Genomic DNA, 18,624 nt, shown 5'->3' on the forward strand with positions numbered 1-18,624 from the left:
GGGGGCAGTCCGTAGGAAACTTGACTGCCCGCCCCCAGCCACGCGCCCCGCCCCCGGCTCCCGCCTCCGGGCCCCGCCCTCGCGTTCCTTCCTTCCCGAGGCTGGCAGGCTGGTCGCGTCGGCTGCAGGCGGCGGACCGGCGGACGGGCGGGCACCTCCACCTCGCTCTCTCCCTCGCTGCTGGCTTCCTTTTGTCTTTCTCGGCGGCGATGAGCGCAGGGCCGGCGCGGAGGCTGCGGACGCAAGGAGGCCCGCGCTCCTAGCCACACTTCCCGGTCTCGGCGTGCTTGTCCGGGGCAGCGGCCCGCGCCTGCCCCAGCGCGGCAGCACCGAACTTGGGCTCGGGAAGCCGGCTGACCGCGTCTTGCGCGGGAGCAGGTAGGGAAGGGGCGGGCTGCAGGTCTGCGGGGGGTGCGCGGCGTCCGCTGCGATCCGGCTCTCTGCGTGTGTGTGTGCGCGTGTGTGTTGGGTGGGGGTGCCTATGTTTGTTTCTCTGTGCGGTGGAGTTGTGGGTGACTGAGGGCGGTGGTGTGCCCCTGGAATGGCGTGTCCTCTTGGGGATCTGTGTGTGCACCTTTTGGGCTGCGTTTGTGGAATTGTGTGTTGAGGCTCAGTTGCTGGTGGGGACTACGGCCGGGCGGGTGTCGAGTGTGAGCGGCTGTGCCTGGGGCGGGAGGAGCGGGGTGGGCGTGGGCGGTCCAGCCCCTCGCGGAAGCCGGGCTCCCGGGGGGCTGGAGCAGTGCGGAGCTCCGGAGCCCTGGAGGGACAGCTGGGATCCCCGGGGGCTAGCGCGGGCTCCGGAGGCACCTCAGGCTAGTCCCGCCCGGGGGCAGGTCCGCGCGGCCCACGTGGATCGCCTTTTCACTTTGGCTGGGGGAGAGGATCCGCACGACGGCCATCCGCTCCTTCCTTCCGGGGCGGAGGGGTGACGGATAGAGCCCTTTTCCCGAGTTAGGAGCCCTGGCATCGCTGTGACCCGCACTGGACCAGATACACCACCTTCCCAGGTCGCGATTTGTATCTATCAAATAGGGACAGTTGCTCCCTCGGGGTCTGTCGTGACAGCTAAAATGATTGCTCTTGACCAAGTGCCTGACACAATAGGTGCTACGTTAATTGGATCAGAGTCTCCCTCTTTTTTTAATCCTTTTTTTCTTTATCGTGGGTGGGGCTCTTACATCCTGCCCCCACCGCGCGTGTTTTGTGCTTCTCTCCGGGTCCTAACTTACCCGCGAAGCACCGAGATTCGAGAAAGTTTCAGCTGCTGGGCGCCGCCTCCTCACCGCACGTCCCGGGCGGCGGCGCCTCCTCGGGTGTGCAGGAGAGCGCAGCACCCGGCGCGGGCCCTTCTCTAGCTGCAAAGGCTCCTGCGCCCGAGCGGGACCCCTCTCCTGGCCAAGGCAGCAGCTGCGGGGGTCGGGAGCCCTTTTGTTCAACAAGTGCCTAGTCCCCGGGGCGTGCAGCTTGTGGAATTTGAGAGCCACGGTGTGAAAGTGACGCTCCCCGCAGGGACAGATCTCGGGCTCCCAGGGCGTCCCGGCTGGGCCTGGTCACAGTGAAGGCCACCCCCTTTGCTCCCCGCAGATACCGGTTCCCCCTAGAGGAGGATGTTTGCCAGGACCGCTAGTCCTGCCTTGGGCCTCCGCATTGGACGCCCTCCGACCCCACCCCCACCCCTCCCACTCCGCTCCCTTTGATCGGCCTCACGCAGGAGGAAGAGGGTCTGCTGGGACCCTGCCTCATAGTCCCACACTTTAATTTTAAAAATACTTAGTTTTGAAACCTGCTACTGGTAACATTGACCTGCAGTGAATGTGCACACAGCTCCAACCATGATGCACTCTCTGGGAGAGTCCTGCCAACAGCACCATAACACTTCCTCGGACCCAGCAGGGTGAGTTGGCCCCGCTGCCCTGCCGCCTTCTGTCAGACTCAGGGAATCCTTCCTTCCATTTCTGTGGTTTCTTCCTCCCAGGACCCTTCCCAGTCTGAACAACAGATAACCTTTCACCAAGAGAGCAGCTGACCTCGCCGTGCAGGAGGCTCCCAAAATGGAGCTGGCATAGAATGGGCAGAGGCATGGGGTCTGTGGGCCTGGTGGGCTCTGGGTCTGGGCTTCGTTTCCAAGTGTCAGGTGCTCCTGCTGGTGTTCTCAGGAAAGCTGGAATACTCTGCAGGCTTTTAGGACGCAGGAGAAGAAGCCCCTGGTTGGGGTGCTCAGGTTTAGTGATGGCAGTATGTAAGCCCTGAGATCTCGGCAGTGATGGCAGGCCGGTGGAACCAAATAAGCTAAGTTTTCATCCTGATTTGGTGTCAGGGGCACATTTAGAATGCAGCCTGTTCCATAAAATGATTTTATACACTAGAGGAGAAAGGGCTTTTGATTTTCATCCTCCTCTTCCCCATAATCAGATTCAATAATAATATTTTAAAAAAATTAGTCTGGATGTCTCAGAAGACAGATCAAAAACTGTTTCTCCCCCTGGTTGAAACCAGCTCTTTGTCTCAAGCAAACCAGTGTTTTGGCCCTAGATCTATTTCTGTTTCACTTTTGAAAGTGCCTGTAATTACTGAGCTCCTGAGGTTTTATTGGATAATATGCCAGAGAGAAGGCCCCGGGGCTCTGCCTCTCACTTGCTGCTGGTACCTGATCTAGCCTTGCCTGCTCCCTTTGGGCTCCACTTTTATGCCTTTTGTAAAGTGGAGAATAGATGTTAATGTGTGATAATTTGGGAGACTTGGCATTGGGAATCAGATGCCCCGAAGGTCATTTGACTTATAGAAAAACAAGAATAAGTCAAAACCCCAGAAAACCAGAGATTCTCCCAAACTTCGCCAATCACCCAGTCATTTCCAACAAGCTCTGGTAGAAGAGCGACTCCAAGAGAAATAGAAGATTTTGGACAGATTCCTTCCGAACTCATCTTAATGCCCCCTTCTGGCCACAGGCCTGTGGAATAAGGAGCACATGGACAGGAGTGGAATGGTACCCAGCTCTATTTCCAACTGGAGCTGCTGTGGAGTTTCATCCTGGGGAAGCAGTAGTGCTGTCTTCCAGGGCTGCACCCACCCCTACAGGGCCTCACACCGTACTCCCCAGTGTTGCCATTCACGTAAAATCCACGTGGAGTGTTTATGCATGGGACAGTCTATCTCTCCATCACGTCTATGGTCCTTTTCCCACACTTACTCTAAGATCTTGTGTTTCTAGTCATAAGTGGTAAAGTGCCGCGTTCATAAGCACCAACTTGTGAACCAGGGATAATCCAGGATACCGTGTTTCCCCGAAAATGAGACCTAGCTGGACAATCGGCTCTAATGCGTCTTTTGGAGCAAAAATTAATATAAGACCCGGTCTTATTTTACTATAAGACCGGGTCTTATATAATGTAATGTAATGTAATTAATATAATATAATATAATATAATATAATATAATATAATATAATATAATACCAGGTCTTACATTAATCTTTGCTCCAAAACATGCATTAGAGCTGATTGTCCAGCTAGGTCTTATTTTCGGGGAAACAGGGTAGGGAGCCCCAGAGTTTATTTGGCACCAAAGAGTAGGCTACTTGGCAGCTGAAATGTTATCTAGATTGGGATCAGACTTGTATTAGAATTTAGCATTCCAACCAGCCCTAAATCATGCTTGTTTGTTGTGGGATAATGCTTCCAATTTATGAGTTGCCAGCCTATTCTTGATGGGGGATTATGTGTCTTTTGCTAGTTTATAGTACCTGATATCATTGTGCTTGGGGAAGGAGGGTACTGTAGACTTTAATTGTTCTCAGGTTGGGGACTCACCATTCTCCCACCATCTCATTGGGTTTCTTTAGCCCACACATAAGGCTTTGCACCTGTGCATCTCATTCGGCCCTTTGGGTTGAATTTCTAATTAGGGGATGACAGAGGGTAATTGTATATGGAGATAGCAGAGCGGGCTAAGAGAGGCTCTCTTGCCCCATGGAGGAAAATGTTTACTTCAAATCACTTTCCACCACACACACACAAAAAGGTTGGAATCTACTGGTGTGGGTTTCAGTGTAACTTCAGGTGATCGATACAGTTTGAACCGTGGAACATTTCTTAGGCATTGATGAGCAACGTCCAAGTCTAAGGAATTGTTTTAAGTTATCTGAAAAGCACAGTGAATCCTTTAAGAGAGCTCTACCTTGGCCATGTCATTTGAAGTATAATTGAATTTCAGAGGCAAAGCTTCATTCATATCTTTGCATTTATGAGGCATGACTAACTAAAGACACCTTCAAAAAGAACTCTGGCTCTCTTCTTGTTACAGCCCTCTCCTGCCTGCGTCAGGACAGCAAAGATGCATTTTTGGGTACTTTTCATGTATCTTTATAAGCCCAGTGCACTCCCTAGGCTTGCTAATCCACGGCTGTGTTTTCTGCGTATTTGTTTCTTTTTAGCACTCAGGGTGCAACCCAGGGTGGCAGGAAGCCAGGAGACTGGGGTAGGGGTGCTGGCATCAGCCCCTTGTCCCTCATCAGATGAGAAGTCTGAGGACCACGGGTCTCTGAACTTTGCCTAAGAAACGTTCAGGATTGCTCAATGCTTACTCCACCGATAAAGCTGCCACGATCCTGAAGACAGTAAGAAGGCTTTGGAAGTGCATGGTTCCCCTCAGGGAAGTCTTCCCTGATTGTCTCCACACGCTGTTGCTCTAACCAAACTCTTCCTTTGCCCCCTAGTCAGTCACTGTACTAGGAGTATTGGCTCTCCCGACGTTCAGACCCAGTGCTCTCCCCCAGGACACATTAGAGCAGAGCCCAGAACCCCGCACCCCCAACGCTGAAACCCATCTTCTACCTCTTCTGGCGGATGACGCCCATCTTCTTGTTTGTTACAGCTGGAAATCTCAGGAGTGGTTTTGTGCTCTTCCCCTCCTCTTCCGTCCATCTGATCAGTCGGTCCTCTGTTGCCCTGGCCCCTCCTCCCCATCCCCCATGCCTCTTCTTCCCAGGAGCAAAGCTTCCTCATCCCTCAGCCCGGAGCTGTGCTTCGGGCTCCTTCACTGCAGTCATGCTATCCTAGGTCAATGTTTAAGGCAGATTTCGTCATCTCACTACCACCTGGTCACCTCCCAGGTTCATTCTCTTCCTCGGTGAGTGTTCCTCTGAATACCTACTGTGTGCCTTGTTCCAAGCTGGGCTCGGGAAATTGAACACAGGCCTCAGCCCTGCCTCAGGTGACATTGATCTTGGATTGGGGATGAGGAGAGCATCAAACGGGCCCGTGGAGCGTGACAGGGGCTGCAAAGGGGGCGGCTCTGAGGAAAACATTGTCTAAACTGACACCCAGAATGGGGGCAGGTATCTGGGAGGGAAAGGGGACAATGGCTGGAGGTGGGACTGCAAGGCAGGCTTATTCCAGGGCCTGCCTTTCCTCTCTCCCACTGGACTTCTTTATTGGCTAAACTCCTACTCATCCTTTAAAAACTCTTCTTAACCAACAGCTTTATTGAGGTATAATTTATTTATCGTAAAATGTCCCCATTTTAAGTGTACAATTCAGTGCTCTTCAGTAAAGGTACAGAGGTATGCAGCCATTGTCACAATCCAGCTCGGGAACATCTCCGTCTCCCCTGGAAGCTCCCTTGTGCTCATTTGCTGTCACTGCCTATTCTCACCCCCGGCCCCAGGCAACCACAACTTGGCTTTCTGTCTCTCTAGATTTGCCTTTCTTCCTACCTCTCCTTTTATAGATTTGGCTCAAGGGCCTCTTCCGTGAGTCTTCCAGTTAGAATTGATTGCTCCCTCAGCGCAGATGAAGTAGCTGGGTGCTTGTCTGCTTGTGGGATGGAGAGCTCTTTGCCGCAGCAGCGAGCTGGCCCCTCATCCCTCCCCTGGTGCTGTGCTGGGCACTGCGATACACCCAGGCCTGCTGGCTGGACCCACTCAAGTTGTTTTCCTCACGGTTCTTTTGTGAACTCCTGACTGTGTCGCAGGGTTGGAATTTAAAGTGTAGAGTATATAATGGTGATGTGGGTGGGGCCCCGCTACAAACATTGTCTTGTTACAGAAAGGACATGTGAGACAAATGGGATTAAATATATTTTTAAATGAAAAAAATCAAGGATGCCCAGAGCAAAGGAAGTAGCCCAAAGCCATGGCAGAAAGTAGAAGAACCAAGAAATAAACTAGGTCAGTTTCCCTTGGCTCTTATCTGATAGCAAGGTTATTTCCTTCTGGGGCTTTTCCTGGGCCGATGTTCACGTTTTCCCGTCATTGCCTCCCAAGCAGTGTAAACTCCTGTTAGGGCACGAGTGGCACATGACATCTTCATTTACCCCAGTACTTGGCTCACAACTGACCAGGTAGAAGTGGCTCAATGTAAGTGCGTGAATGTGTGGCGAGGTCTGGTAAACAGACAGAAGAAGGGCCTTGGGGAAGGAGGGTGTGAGTGCACTTCCAGGCCTTGTGTATTTCAGAAGAATTCCTCTTCTTGCATCATTTTTGTTCTTTGAAGAAAGTAGCAGAGGAGGAGACCCCATTTTACAGGTATGCAACCCGAGACACAGAAATTGTAAATCTGGTTCTGTCTGGTGTGTCGACCACCAGGTTACAAATGGTCTTAATCCCACGGATGCAGAGACCTTTCTTGATGGACAGTAAGAGTGTCTTGCTTCTTCCTGAATGATCAGGATTGTTCAGCCCTGCTTTGCGAAATATCCCAGGGTAAAGACCAGGGATGGGGTCAGGCAGACCTGGGTTCGAGTCTATCTCTGCTCTGCTCTGTTGTTTATTGGATGAGTGATGCTTTCTGAGCCTGAGTTTACTCAGATGCAAAGAGAGTTCTAGGCCCACCTCAGACAGTCATCTGAGACCTGAAGGCAGTGTCCAGTTGAGTCTGGCTACTCACATGTGTGCAGTAAATGGTGCTGGCTGCAGTTGCTATTTAAATGTTCTTGGGGGGTAGTCCCGCCTCCTCTACTAAGTATTTATTTTCAAATTCAGGTTTGTTAGGCATATTTTGACCCAGACTGTGGTACAAGTCATCTGATGTGAGAACCTGTGAATGTGTGTGTGAAGACTCCCGGAAGGGAGCTGGCGGTGAGGGTCATGATTTGGAGTTTGGGGAGCTGCCATTTTGGATTGTCCCACCTCATGTCTTCTGAGAAGCATCTCTCAGGGTGCTTGACGATGACCCTGAACTTGGGGGTCTGCACAAAGAGATCTGCAGTTTCTTCCTCAGACGTCAGGAGGCCTGCACCTGTTGGTCCCTTCCCTCTTTGAATGCTTGGAAAGCATGTATTAAGTTCGGATGTGTGCATGTGTGTTAGTATGCCAGTGGGTTGACAGGACTCCTGGGAACATTGGCAGAATTACGATTCTGTGCAGCGGTGTGTATGTGTGTGGATCACAGTGTTTCTGTCCCCCACCCCCCAGCACAATGTTCAGGTTTCTGCTTCCTTCCTGTGTATTTAACAGACGTTTCCAGAAAATGGAATTGATGCCAGTTCCTTGCTCTTCCCTGTCACTCCCATCCTTTCTCGTTGCTGTTCTGTAATCCATTTTTGGAGGGAAGTGAGAACCTCTCAAAATCAATTCTCTAGGTTTAAAAAAATCCTTTCCAACGTTGTACAATTTTCTGTGTTTGTGTGTGTGGCTGGAGAATCACTCCTGGCAGAGTGAGTGTGGGATGCCCAGAAAAGCCTGCCCTGACGTGGGGCCGAGGCAGAGCCATGGGCAGACAGAGCTGGTCTCTCTCTCTCTCTCTCTCTCTCTCTCTCTTTCTCTCTCTCTCCCCCCCCTCCTCCCGTCGCCAAAGCATGGCGTGGCAGTGGCAGGAATGAGGCTTTATTAAAAATCCCTCAGTCATGCGGTGCCAATCGCATACTTGGTGATGCAGCCTGGACAGTGTGGCTCAGCTTCCAGGGTGGGAGACAAGATGTGAAGGCTGCTCTGGCTTCTTTGGTGTCTTCCTTCTTCCTAGTAAGTAAGGTAGGAAAAGGCCTCAGGCAGATGCTAAGGCCCAGCTTTCCTTCATGCTGGACCTTTGGCATATACGATCCGTTCTATTCTCTGGGGAGTGCTTTTCCTTCTTTCTCTCTGAAGATAGGATAAAGAATTGCTGCTTTTATTGGCATATGTTCTTACTGATATGATCTCACCTGACCTAAAAGCAATACGGCCAGGCTGATTGTTCTCAGAGCTAGCTGTGAGGTGAATGCTTATGCTTTTGGGAGTTATTTTCACCATTGTTGGTGAAAGCGAGGAGGAGTGGGAGGAGAGGAGATGGAGCACAGGTAAGGAATTCCAGATTCTCTCCGCCAGGGGCCCCCAAGCAGTGAGAAGTTCTCATTGCAGCCCATAGCTCCTTCCCCCTGTGTTTTGCCCGGGGCCAGTTGCTGGTTCCCCAGTACAACCACATCGTCGCCCTCATCTTGATCATCACCATCATCATCACTATTACTGTCATCACTATTACCATCACCATTGCCATCATCACCATCACCATCACTATATCATCGCCATCACTGTCACTATCACCATTGGCACCATCACAATCACCGTCATCATCACCATCACTGTCAACTCTCATCTCCATCATCACTGTCGAGTATCATCACCACCATCACCATTACCATCATCTCCATCATCACTGTCACTGTCATCACCATCATCACCATTACCATCATCACCGTCACTCTCATCACCAACCACCATTATCATCATCACCACCATCACCATCACTGTAACAATCATTACCACTGTCAACTCTCATCTCCATCATCACTGTCGAGTATCATCACCACCATCACCATTACCATCATCATCATCATCATCAGGTCTCAGCATTGTTTCCCAACCTTTGGGCCATTGTATCATGTAGCCCATTTCTGCTGAATTAACTGTTTTTTCTTTTTGCCAGAGGTGGGGTCGGGGGTACTATTAGGTTGGTGCAAAAGTACTTACGGTTTTTGCAATTATTTTTAACCTTTTTAAACCGCAATTACTTTTGCACCAACCTAATAATATTAGGGGGGTAATGAAGGGAATTAGGACAGGATGATGTAAGCATAGGGATCCCAAATGGGTAGATGATGGAATGTTACCCTGAAAGTGGCCTCATGAGAATGATCTGGAAGATTCTTGGAAAATCCTAGTTTTGGTGGTTAATTCTGTGTGTGAACTTGAGTAGGCTGAGGGATGCCCAGATAGCTGGTAAAACATGATTTATGGGTATGTCTGTGATGGTATCTTGAGAAGAAATGAGCATTGAATCAGTAGACTGAGTAAAGAAGACCACTTTCACCAATGGGGGCGGGCATCATCCAATCCTTGGAGGGCCTGAATAGAACAAAAGGACAGAGGAAGGAGGACTTTGCCCTGTCTGCTGAGCTGTGACATCTATGCTGAAGGGGCTTGCTTTGCAGGCCCAAATGTGTGTTGGGCAGGTGGGTGCACTAGTGCTGTTCTGTGTGCTCTTGCTGATTGGTGAGTGTTTTACGCATTCATGGCAGAGCAGAGGAGGGCAGGGCAGAGGTCTGGAAGCCATCTCAAGGCTTTATGGGTTGGTGGAGTAACCCCCATCCATTATTAATATATGGCTTTAATGGGATGTGGACTTTTTTTATCTCCGTATCTCAGTTTCCTCATTTGCCAAATAGATCTCAGGGCTAGAAAACCTCTAAATTCTGTCAGTTCTACAATTCAGGACAAATGTTTAAAAATGTACACTTGAGTTGTAAGGCAAATCTAACCTAAAGCAGAGAGAGAATTTTCATAGCTAAACAGCAAAAAAAAAAAAAAAAAAAAAAAAGAAGCTCTTAGAAAACACAGACACTTTGGCCAGGCTTTAGTAGACATCTTAAGGGCTGGCATCAGAATTCAGAAGAAACTGATAATATTGAGGAACACATTTGTGGAGCTCAGATTAGAAGGAAGGGGTAGGGCCAGAGTTAGGAGGTGATGTTAGGGAGGTAAACGCTCTGTTTTGTCTGCCTATCTGTCCATGCAACACTTTCTTATAACTTCCTGTGCTGGGAATGGTGCTATACGTTAAGGAATCTGAGACCAGGCGGGCTCGTGGTACAATGGAGTTGAGTGATTTCGGTGGGATATTTGCTGTGGGAGGCTGGCAGTGGGGCTAACTTCTTAGGCTCTCAGTGCCTTATGCAGAAGCTGTTTACCGTTCCTGCACGAGGACATCAGCAAGAGAAAGCAGTGCCCAGGATGTTGCCCACCTCCTTGTAATGGTACAATTCTGTTCTTTCTAGGAGGTCTTACCACTGATGACCTAAGAAACTGGTGGACTGGACTTCTTGTTTTGATTACTTGTGAATTAGAGAAAAGAATTAGGGAGTACTGTAGAAGACAAGTAATTGTATTATTTTCAGACAAAAGTATATGTATTCATGCATACTCTTAAACCAGATTTCACCTCAAATTGGTCTTTTTAATGAATTACTGAGAATTCTTTGAAATAAGTACATTTGTGGTAATAAGCTAATGGGTATTTGCTAAAGGGGTTGAAAATAAGCAATTTAAACATTTCTCCTAAATGTGGGTCTGGGAGCAAGATATAGAACTATACTGACAGTTTCATTTCAATTCTGTTTGGGAGAAAAATTAGAGAAAATAGATGGGAAGGAAATACACCAAACTGCTAAAAATGGTTGAGTCTGATGGGATCATGAGTGGTTTCTCTTTCCTGCTTTTTCGTGTTTCTTTCAATTCTAAAATTTCACCAATGACCATGTATTACTTTTGCTATTGGGGGAAAAAGATTTTAAAAGGACTCCAAGAGCGCATTCCTCTGATAACCTTGTTTATCCTCTTTATTTGCTGGGCAAACTCTTTTTATAGTCAGACTGGCTGGAACCCACAAATTCCATACTTGTGATGATTTCGTTGAATGGAAATTTATCATAATGCAGCTTTAGAATTCATTAGTTTCATCTAAATTCCATACTGAGTAACTCTGTTAACTGGGATATAAAGGAAAATGTTCTGTGTCTTCCAAGAAATTCACCATTTCAACATGGCAGAGGGTAGAGTTAGTGTACGACCTAGAATGTGTTTCTTCTTTTTTGTTTGCTTGAACTTGGGCATTCACTTTGTTTCTTGATCTGGAAGGAGCCTTTGCAGCTCTTGCTGTGTTAACCTTGGGTATTTTAATGAGGTGGTTTGATCTCCTTGTACCACCTGCCCACCCCCCATCTTTCTTTGCTTTTCCTTCCCTTTTCTAATCACCAAGTGTTCACACAGTGGCTCTCTTCCAGGAACAATCTCCTTATTGTTTGTATATCAGGCTGATGTTTTTCAGCTTTCTCTTTGAAAATAACTTTTTCTATTCCCCATCTCTGCCCTTCCTTTATGTTCCCCTGGAGTAAGATTGCCGGTCTTCAGCGGGGTTGACCTTGGGCTGACCTTGGGCTGACCTGGGGTTACCTTGGGCAGATGTTGAGTTGACTGACTTTATTTACTGGCTGGTAAGCAGGGCCATCTGAGCCCTTGTTAGAGCCATTCCTGACTTTTAGTGGCATCCCTCCAAAAGCTTGTTAGGCTATTATTCCCATCATTTTTCAGAGGTTTAATCTAAGTTCAGGATATTAAGTCAGCAGCAGAAAGTTGTGAAAATTAGGTCAGCCATCAGAGAAACTGGCTAATATGAAAGATTGATTTCAGTGTAAATGAAGGAGAGAGATATTTGGGGGACTGGGCTATCTCTCCAGGCAAACAATATTGCTATAAAATGTGAAAAATCACAGGTTGCCTTTTGCTGCTATCTCAGTGGCTGCTTATAGTTTCTTGGTTTAGGAATTTTTAAAAAAATCACATCTTTATAGTTTGCTGTTCATATTTATGATCTTGAGAAAATATAATTGTCAGCAAAATTCCATACACATCTGGTAAATTATTTCAGGCTCTTCACCATAAGGAAACCATATTAAAAAAAAAATTAGTATGGCGCCAATGTTCAGAAATTGCTATTTTTGAAAGCCGAGTCCTCAGTTTATTGCAGTATTCCGCATAAAGACAGGAAAGAGGTGCCATGACTGGAGACAGGTAGGTTACCATGGAGACTGGGTGTGTCCCTGTGGGTTCCTGGGTATCCCAGTTGTTCTGGGAAAGGAATAAGCTTCACTTTGTGTGATATTTCTGAAATTATGTATGTGAATGAAATTTTTCTAAACAAAGGTCATATATTTTAGTTGACTTACATAGTGATTTCGGACGGAATTTTGCCCTCCATTCTGTTTGCTTAATTATTAACGCAGTGTAACCCTACCTTTTCTGCCAGAACGCTTAAATGCATCGAAGGAACACCTATCCAATACAACAACCAGAACAAAACCTTTTAATAAAGCTAGGCCTGCTCTCTTTAGTGTGTATGATGATTTTACTGTCTAACTCAGCAATTATGTGGGTACACAGTGAACAAGATTACTGGGGTCCCTCCCCTTGTGGAGCTTATATTATGGTTGTGACCCAAGACAGTGGGACCCAGGGAGGGGCTGTGGGCTGATCTGCTCCCAGCTTACGCGATCAGCCACAGTGTGTCCAGTGGGGTGAGTGGGTCCCGGGCGTTGTTAGAGAGATGCTACAGCAACTGTTGCGTTTGATCTCTTCTTATTCATAGACATTTTCCAGTACATAGAGCAATGCTTTATCAGTCTGTTTCCCATAATTTTATACACTAAAAAAATCCTGTTCATGCCTATTCTTGGGTCCTTCCCCATCTAATAGTTCAGAGGCAATCACTCGATGGCTAACTGTGTGGAAAGCTCTTTGCACTTCTGGGTCTTGTCCAACACTGGACAATATCCTTTCTCCTTTCCTCCAGTTCTTCAGCGTCCTTAGACCCACAGAAACAGAGTGTCCACAGCACCCGTAGCTGGGGGCCCGTGGTGGGCATCCCTGTCTCTCTCTCCTACCCTGTGCTACTTTGCAGTCAGCTCATCAGCGAAAGGCACGTCCCCTTTTTTTCCTGTTTTCTGTGGGTTTATAGTAAGTAGCCCCATTGCTGGACAGCCCGTTTTGCATAAGCTTGTTAACTGGTGGGGACCTCAACTGCCCTTGTCACAGCCTGAAGAGGCTGCCTGTGGGTGTATTGGTTGTCAGCGACATTGGGAAAGTGGCAGGCTCTAGACTCTGTGCGCCATGATCTGATGGGTGAGTTTGGTCTTCTAACCACAGAGGATGCTGCGATCTGAACCCCAAAACAAGCCTCAGGCCCCAAGTGCCCTGGGCTTAGAGACATCCTGCCTTGTTGAACTCCAGTTTGGAGTTCAGACTAGACATGTCTGTTCTTGGTGCTGGACTGACTTCCTTACCACCTAATGAATAGCGAACAGAGTGTTCTTCTTGAAGGAAAAAGGCACCTCTGTGGGACTCTGTACCCAGCCTTTTCCCCTTCCTGAGGCTTAAATAGCACCTGCCGTCGCCTTTTCCATATATGTCCCTGGCGTCTGCTGCCACACTGTCCTGGGGCATCTGCTTCCTCCTCCCTCAAATGCGGATTATAAAACCTGCCTCCCAGGATTGCAGTAAAAACAGCCATGAGACCTCTTGTAAACTCTAAAGTGCTCTGTATAAGTGGGAGGACCATCACCATCCCCATCATCATCAATCTTTTTATATCCACCTCCTGCCGCCCCGACACATGATTGTCTGAAACAGCAGGTTTCCTTGCTGGGTCTTCATGGCTCTCCTTGTGGAAATTGAGTGCCCAATCTTTTTCCCTTTCCTTTTTCTCGGTCTGGGGTCAACCTGTGGTTTTCGTTTTCCTCCTGCAACATGTCAGCCCAAAGAAGAGGCCAGGAGAATGGATTGTCCGGGCCCCGTAAAGAAAATGGGTTGACTTCTGTATTTGCTCACCTGTCCCCTTGGAGCACTGGACCTGCCCCATCCTTCTGTCTGCCAGGTAGGGAAGTGACTGGCTGTTTGTGTGCTGGACGGCCTCAGAGCTTCCTGTTCAGATTGAAAACACTTGTTCAAATACAGTCGGCTTGGCTCAAATCAGAGCATGTATTTAGCAAGAAGCTCCCCTTAAACCTGCTCCTGAGTTGTAGCCAGTGGTGTGGCCATGTTTGTCGGGGACCAGAGGGGCCCCGGGTGGGGTGGGGTAGGGACTTGTGGCGTAAAACTCTCAGGGACTTGTTCGCATCTGACTTGTGTCTTGCTGAGGGAGCAGGTTCTGGGCTGCAGGGAGCTCCTCATCACAGGCCTTGAGTCTTGGGTTATGTGGGAAAGAGAATTCATCTTGATTCTCAGCACCATCGTTTGAGGAGAGGCACATGTGCTTCACACTAACCCTCCTACCTGGGATACTGTCTGGCTCCGCACTCCCTCCCAAATCGCCCTCATAGCTCCCTGTCTTGCTCAGGGGTCACCTCCTCCAGGAAGCCTCCTGGGCCTGCTCAGACACCCTGCCTTTCCTGGCAAACTGCGGCTCGAGCTCCCACGGCCCAGCCATCTTTAAGGCTCTGGTCCTGGCCTATTGCCTCCCAAATGTGGCTGGATCTCATTTTTCCTCCCAACTGGGGGCTTCTAAGGGCGTTGACCATGTATTGAATAGACCTCGTTTAAGCAGAGAAGGGGCCTGCAAAGAGAATCCCCAGGTAGGGAAAGGTGCTATCCCATTAGTAGCCCCTTGGCAGAGCTCGCCATTCATTCATTCATTCATTCATTCATTCATTCATTCATTCATTCTCACAGCTACCACTGTGTGCCAGCACTTTGTGCTAGGAGAAGGATCCAGGCAGAAATCCTGCCCTCACAGGGCTTATGTTTCTAGCTGGGAGCAATAGACAGTAAACTAGATCAGTCGATTATGTAGTATAATGTATTAATACTTAGAAGGTGATAAGACTGGAAAAAATGAATCAGTAAAGGGGTGGGAGTGTTAGATAGGGGGTGGGTGAGAAATGAAATTTGAAATACGATGCTCAGAGAAGACCTCATGAGTAGGTGACAGTTGAGCCAAGATTGGAAAGAAGTGAGGGAGCCAGCCATGTGGAAACTGGGCAGGATGGTGGCAGGCAAAGGGAACAGCAAGTCGAGGGCCCATCTACTCAGAGGCTGGACAACCAAAGGCTTCACCTTCCAGCCAGGAGAACCCGGTGAGTTTTAGCCAATGAGATGTCAGATCAAGGCTGCTGGCATGGTCTCCTATCCCAGCTCCCTTCCCGAATAAAAAGCCGAAGTCCCAAGACAGAAAGCTTTGGCCCATTCATCTTCCTGCATGGAACGCAGATATAGTTTCTGGAAGTAGGGCAGCCAGCCTGTGACCACGAGGCTGAAATTCACGTGGTAAGGATGGTAGAGCAGAGAAAGACTCTAGGTTTCTGGTGTAATTCTTGAACCACTGCCTAACCCCTGAACACAACACCCTTTCCTGTCTAAGCCACTGCTTGTTGATTTTTTTGTTGTTTGATGGAGTATTCAAACCAAATATACTATATGTTCACAAACCCCCCAGATGGACCATCGCCTGCTCAGATACACAGGCGAGCATGGCAGACATTCTAGCTCCTTGTCAGCTTTCCTTTCCCTCCATATCCTATCAAGGTGGTCTCTAAGTTAGTCATCAAGGTTCAGATCCCCAGACCTGATCCCAGACTCTCCAGCATCACCGACCTGTGCCTCACTCACCATCAGCTGCCTGCATTGTTGTAAGTGTCCAGGCTCCCTGCCCCTGCCCCAGGCCCATCCCCCACACAGCCCCAGCAGTGAGCCTTCTCAGTGTTCCAGGCTCTGACACCCTTGCTTTCAAGAGCAAAGTCCCAACACAAACATGGCCTGAAAAGCCCTTCCTGTGACCCTGCCACACCTCTCTTCTAACTCATCACCCCATGGCGACATCTTGAACTCTTGATTGGCAGTTCCTTGTCACACTTTCACTCGTCTGGGCCTTTGCACATGCTCTTCCGTTTGCTGGGAATCCCTGAACACACCCCCACCCCCAACACACACACACCTGGCGAGCACCCATACTTCCTTCAAGAAGCGAGCAGGACTGCTCTTGCCAGTTGATCCCTTTTCCCTGTGTGTGCCCTGTGCACCTGCGCTCTACCGTCAGTGTTAGATCACCTCTCGGGTAGAATGGCAATTTTAAAAACGCCTCTTTCTTCCCAGTTGACAGAGACCACGCACATTCCTGTTCATTCCTCTATTCTGAGCGGGCTTTGCATCAGGCTGAGTGGGCCCCTTGTGGTAAGTGGATGCTCAGTGGAATTGTTGAGGGTGGTGAGTGACAGGTGTTGGCCCCCAGGTGCGGTAACTCCCCTCCCACCTGCACCCCTTATCCTTACTGGCCCAGAAGTGCATGCACCAGCTTTTCTAGGCACGAACTGCGCCTCACTTACAATGAAAATAGTAGAAGCTCAAGGAACTGGCACTGCTCGCAGTGCTGCACACGTTTTATCTCAGGTATGAGGATTAGCCCGTATTCGTTCCCTCAGCAAATAGTTATTGAGTGCCTTCTACACGCCAGGGTTTTTTCTAGGCACGGGTTTGCATCAGTGGAAAAGAAAACCCAAGACACAAAACCTCTGACCTCCTGGAACTCACAGACACTTCCATTGTCGCTCCTTTACACACCTTGAACTAATGCACCAAACGCATTCTAATCTTCAATTTTAAAAATGTGATATGAGAACAAAGTCCAATAGACAAATTTCAACATGCAAAATGTCCTGCTGTCATCTCAGGAAAAAAGGGAGAAATAAGCAAAATGTACTTCCAGAATGTCAGTGGAGAATTCTTCCAAACAGGAAAATTTTACATTATTAGCTTTCATCTTGTTCTAAGAGACCCACTCTTTAGAATTCACTCGCCCTGTTGTTCTGAAGGGTGAAACCAAGACATTTAGTTGTGTAAAAGACAATTAAAATAAATTAAATGCAAATACTGTTTCATTGTGATGTTAATTTTGAGACTGGATCAATCAAAGGTTGTGGAAATGCTAAAGTTGTTAAGACTTTGGTTGCCATGACGACAGTACTATCTGCGAGTGGTCTGTTATTCAGACGTTCCTCCGTGGCCTGGCTCAGGCAGTGACTGCATTTCTCCTGGCAGGGGTAGAACTCTCTGGAGTAAGTTCTGGGTTTAGCCAGGCTACCTGTTTTGTAACCTTGGGAAGAAAGTCACCGCCCCTCAGCCTCAGTTTCCTCGCTTTAGAGACAGTCACTCTATAGCTGTGAGTGTGACATAGCCATTCAGCTCTTCTCAGAAATTGCTGAAATTAAGTTTTGGGATTGCTGATATGCCTGCTGCTTCTCAGATTGCATTTTGGGAAAGTGAGAGTGAAGGTAAAGAAACCGCTCCTGGTCTTGCCTTACCTGTCTTAACTGACCTTTGGTGAAAATGGAGTTCTTTATCAACTCGGCTAATGGCCAATGAATAACCAGCCCAGGTTGTTTGTTCTGGTGTGTATGTGTGTCTGTGTGAAGGGGGTGTTGTTGGGTTGAACTCTTAAGTGCTTTTAACCTGTTAGCTGCCATAATCACATTTCTCAGGGTTTTTTGGGGGGCCATAATTGCTTCACAGCTGAGGACATTGGGATCAGAGATGACCTTGTCTACGGTCTTGGGCAGTGCCAGGATTGCTGCCGGCTTCCGAGGGCTGGGCTGGGATGGCTGTCTCCCCTGGGGCCCCGGGGTCCCATGCTTCTGGGCCTTTCCCTGTACCCACTTCCTCAGAGTGGATCCCTGCCACCCTCCTCACCAGCGTCCAGCTGACCAGGCCTCCCTTCCAAACACCGGGCCCAGGGCTGCCATGCTGTTTCTTCTGGGGTGTCCCTGCAGAAAAGGTTCCTAACATAATACGAGGTTTTAGGGTGTGAGAGCTGGAATTGCAAGTGCCACCTTGCTGAGTCACTGTCTCTGCCCCATGGTCCTACTCTTCTGCCAAATTGGGGCTAATTAGTGTCTATGTGGGACTGTGGTCCAGGTTCTTATTGAATGAGATCCGGCTGGGCTTTTTCCACTCTGTGGGGGGTGGTTGTTGGGAAAGATGCAGCTGGTGGGATTTTTAAAACTGCAGGAAATAGATTGCTACACTGACCTATAACCTGCTGCATAGCACTCTGAGCACTCACCCAACCGTGAAGCCCTGGAGAACACAGAGCACCCTGAGACTGAAGGCTGGACGTTTGCCATGGGCCATCATTTGTCCTCTGTCTCGGTAACAACCTGCTGGGGGCTCACTGAATACATCCTGACCTGGAGGACAGTTCATTTCCAGCCTTGCTTGGTGGGATGTAAAGGTTAAGTTACTCAGCCATATTCTCTTGGGGATGCTTCTCAAAGTAAGTGTGGAGGGGGTCTCCCTGCCTCACGGGACCACTAGCCGAGGGGCCACGAGTCAGCCCGAGCACAGTGCTGGGGAGGTGGGAAGGTGGTTTCAGTGTGTGTTGAAGGAGGCTGGCATGTCATCTTTGTCATCCTCGGGCTCTTAAAACAGATGGTGTGTCCTGCTTTCAAATCCTTGACCAGCCGCTCTTGGGGTGGGGGATTGGCTCAGATGTGTTGGCTGACACTTGGGCTGGGAATTAGCAACTCAGGTGTGTGCTGGCCTTCCCTCTTGGTGCCCCGAAGCTCTGTGTCCTCACCTATGAAGTGAGGTAAGGCCACCTGCCCCACCCACCGCTC

General features: G+C 48.9%; 1 protein-coding gene across 6 annotated transcripts in view; it reads left to right on the plus strand.

The window, feature by feature from the left end:
* The first annotated feature begins 88 nt into the window (after nucleotides 1–88).
* Nucleotides 89–18,624, plus strand: part of HPCAL1 (hippocalcin like 1) — an 89,640-nt gene continuing 71,104 nt past the window's right edge. For 3 of the 6 annotated variants that reach the window (XM_019748668.2, XM_074331683.1, XM_074331684.1), the window contains exon 1: nucleotides 104–378. The gene's annotated coding sequence lies outside the window, so the exon portion shown is untranslated. Of the gene's footprint in view, nucleotides 379–18,624 lie in introns of all 6 variants that reach the window. The other 3 variants (XM_074331685.1, XM_019748747.2, XM_019748600.2) reach the window with 2 other exon arrangements.

Source organism: Rhinolophus sinicus, linkage group LG05 (genome assembly GCF_036562045.2).
Source record: "Rhinolophus sinicus isolate RSC01 linkage group LG05, ASM3656204v1, whole genome shotgun sequence".
In the NCBI taxonomy this organism is placed as follows: domain Eukaryota; kingdom Metazoa; phylum Chordata; class Mammalia; order Chiroptera; family Rhinolophidae; genus Rhinolophus; species Rhinolophus sinicus.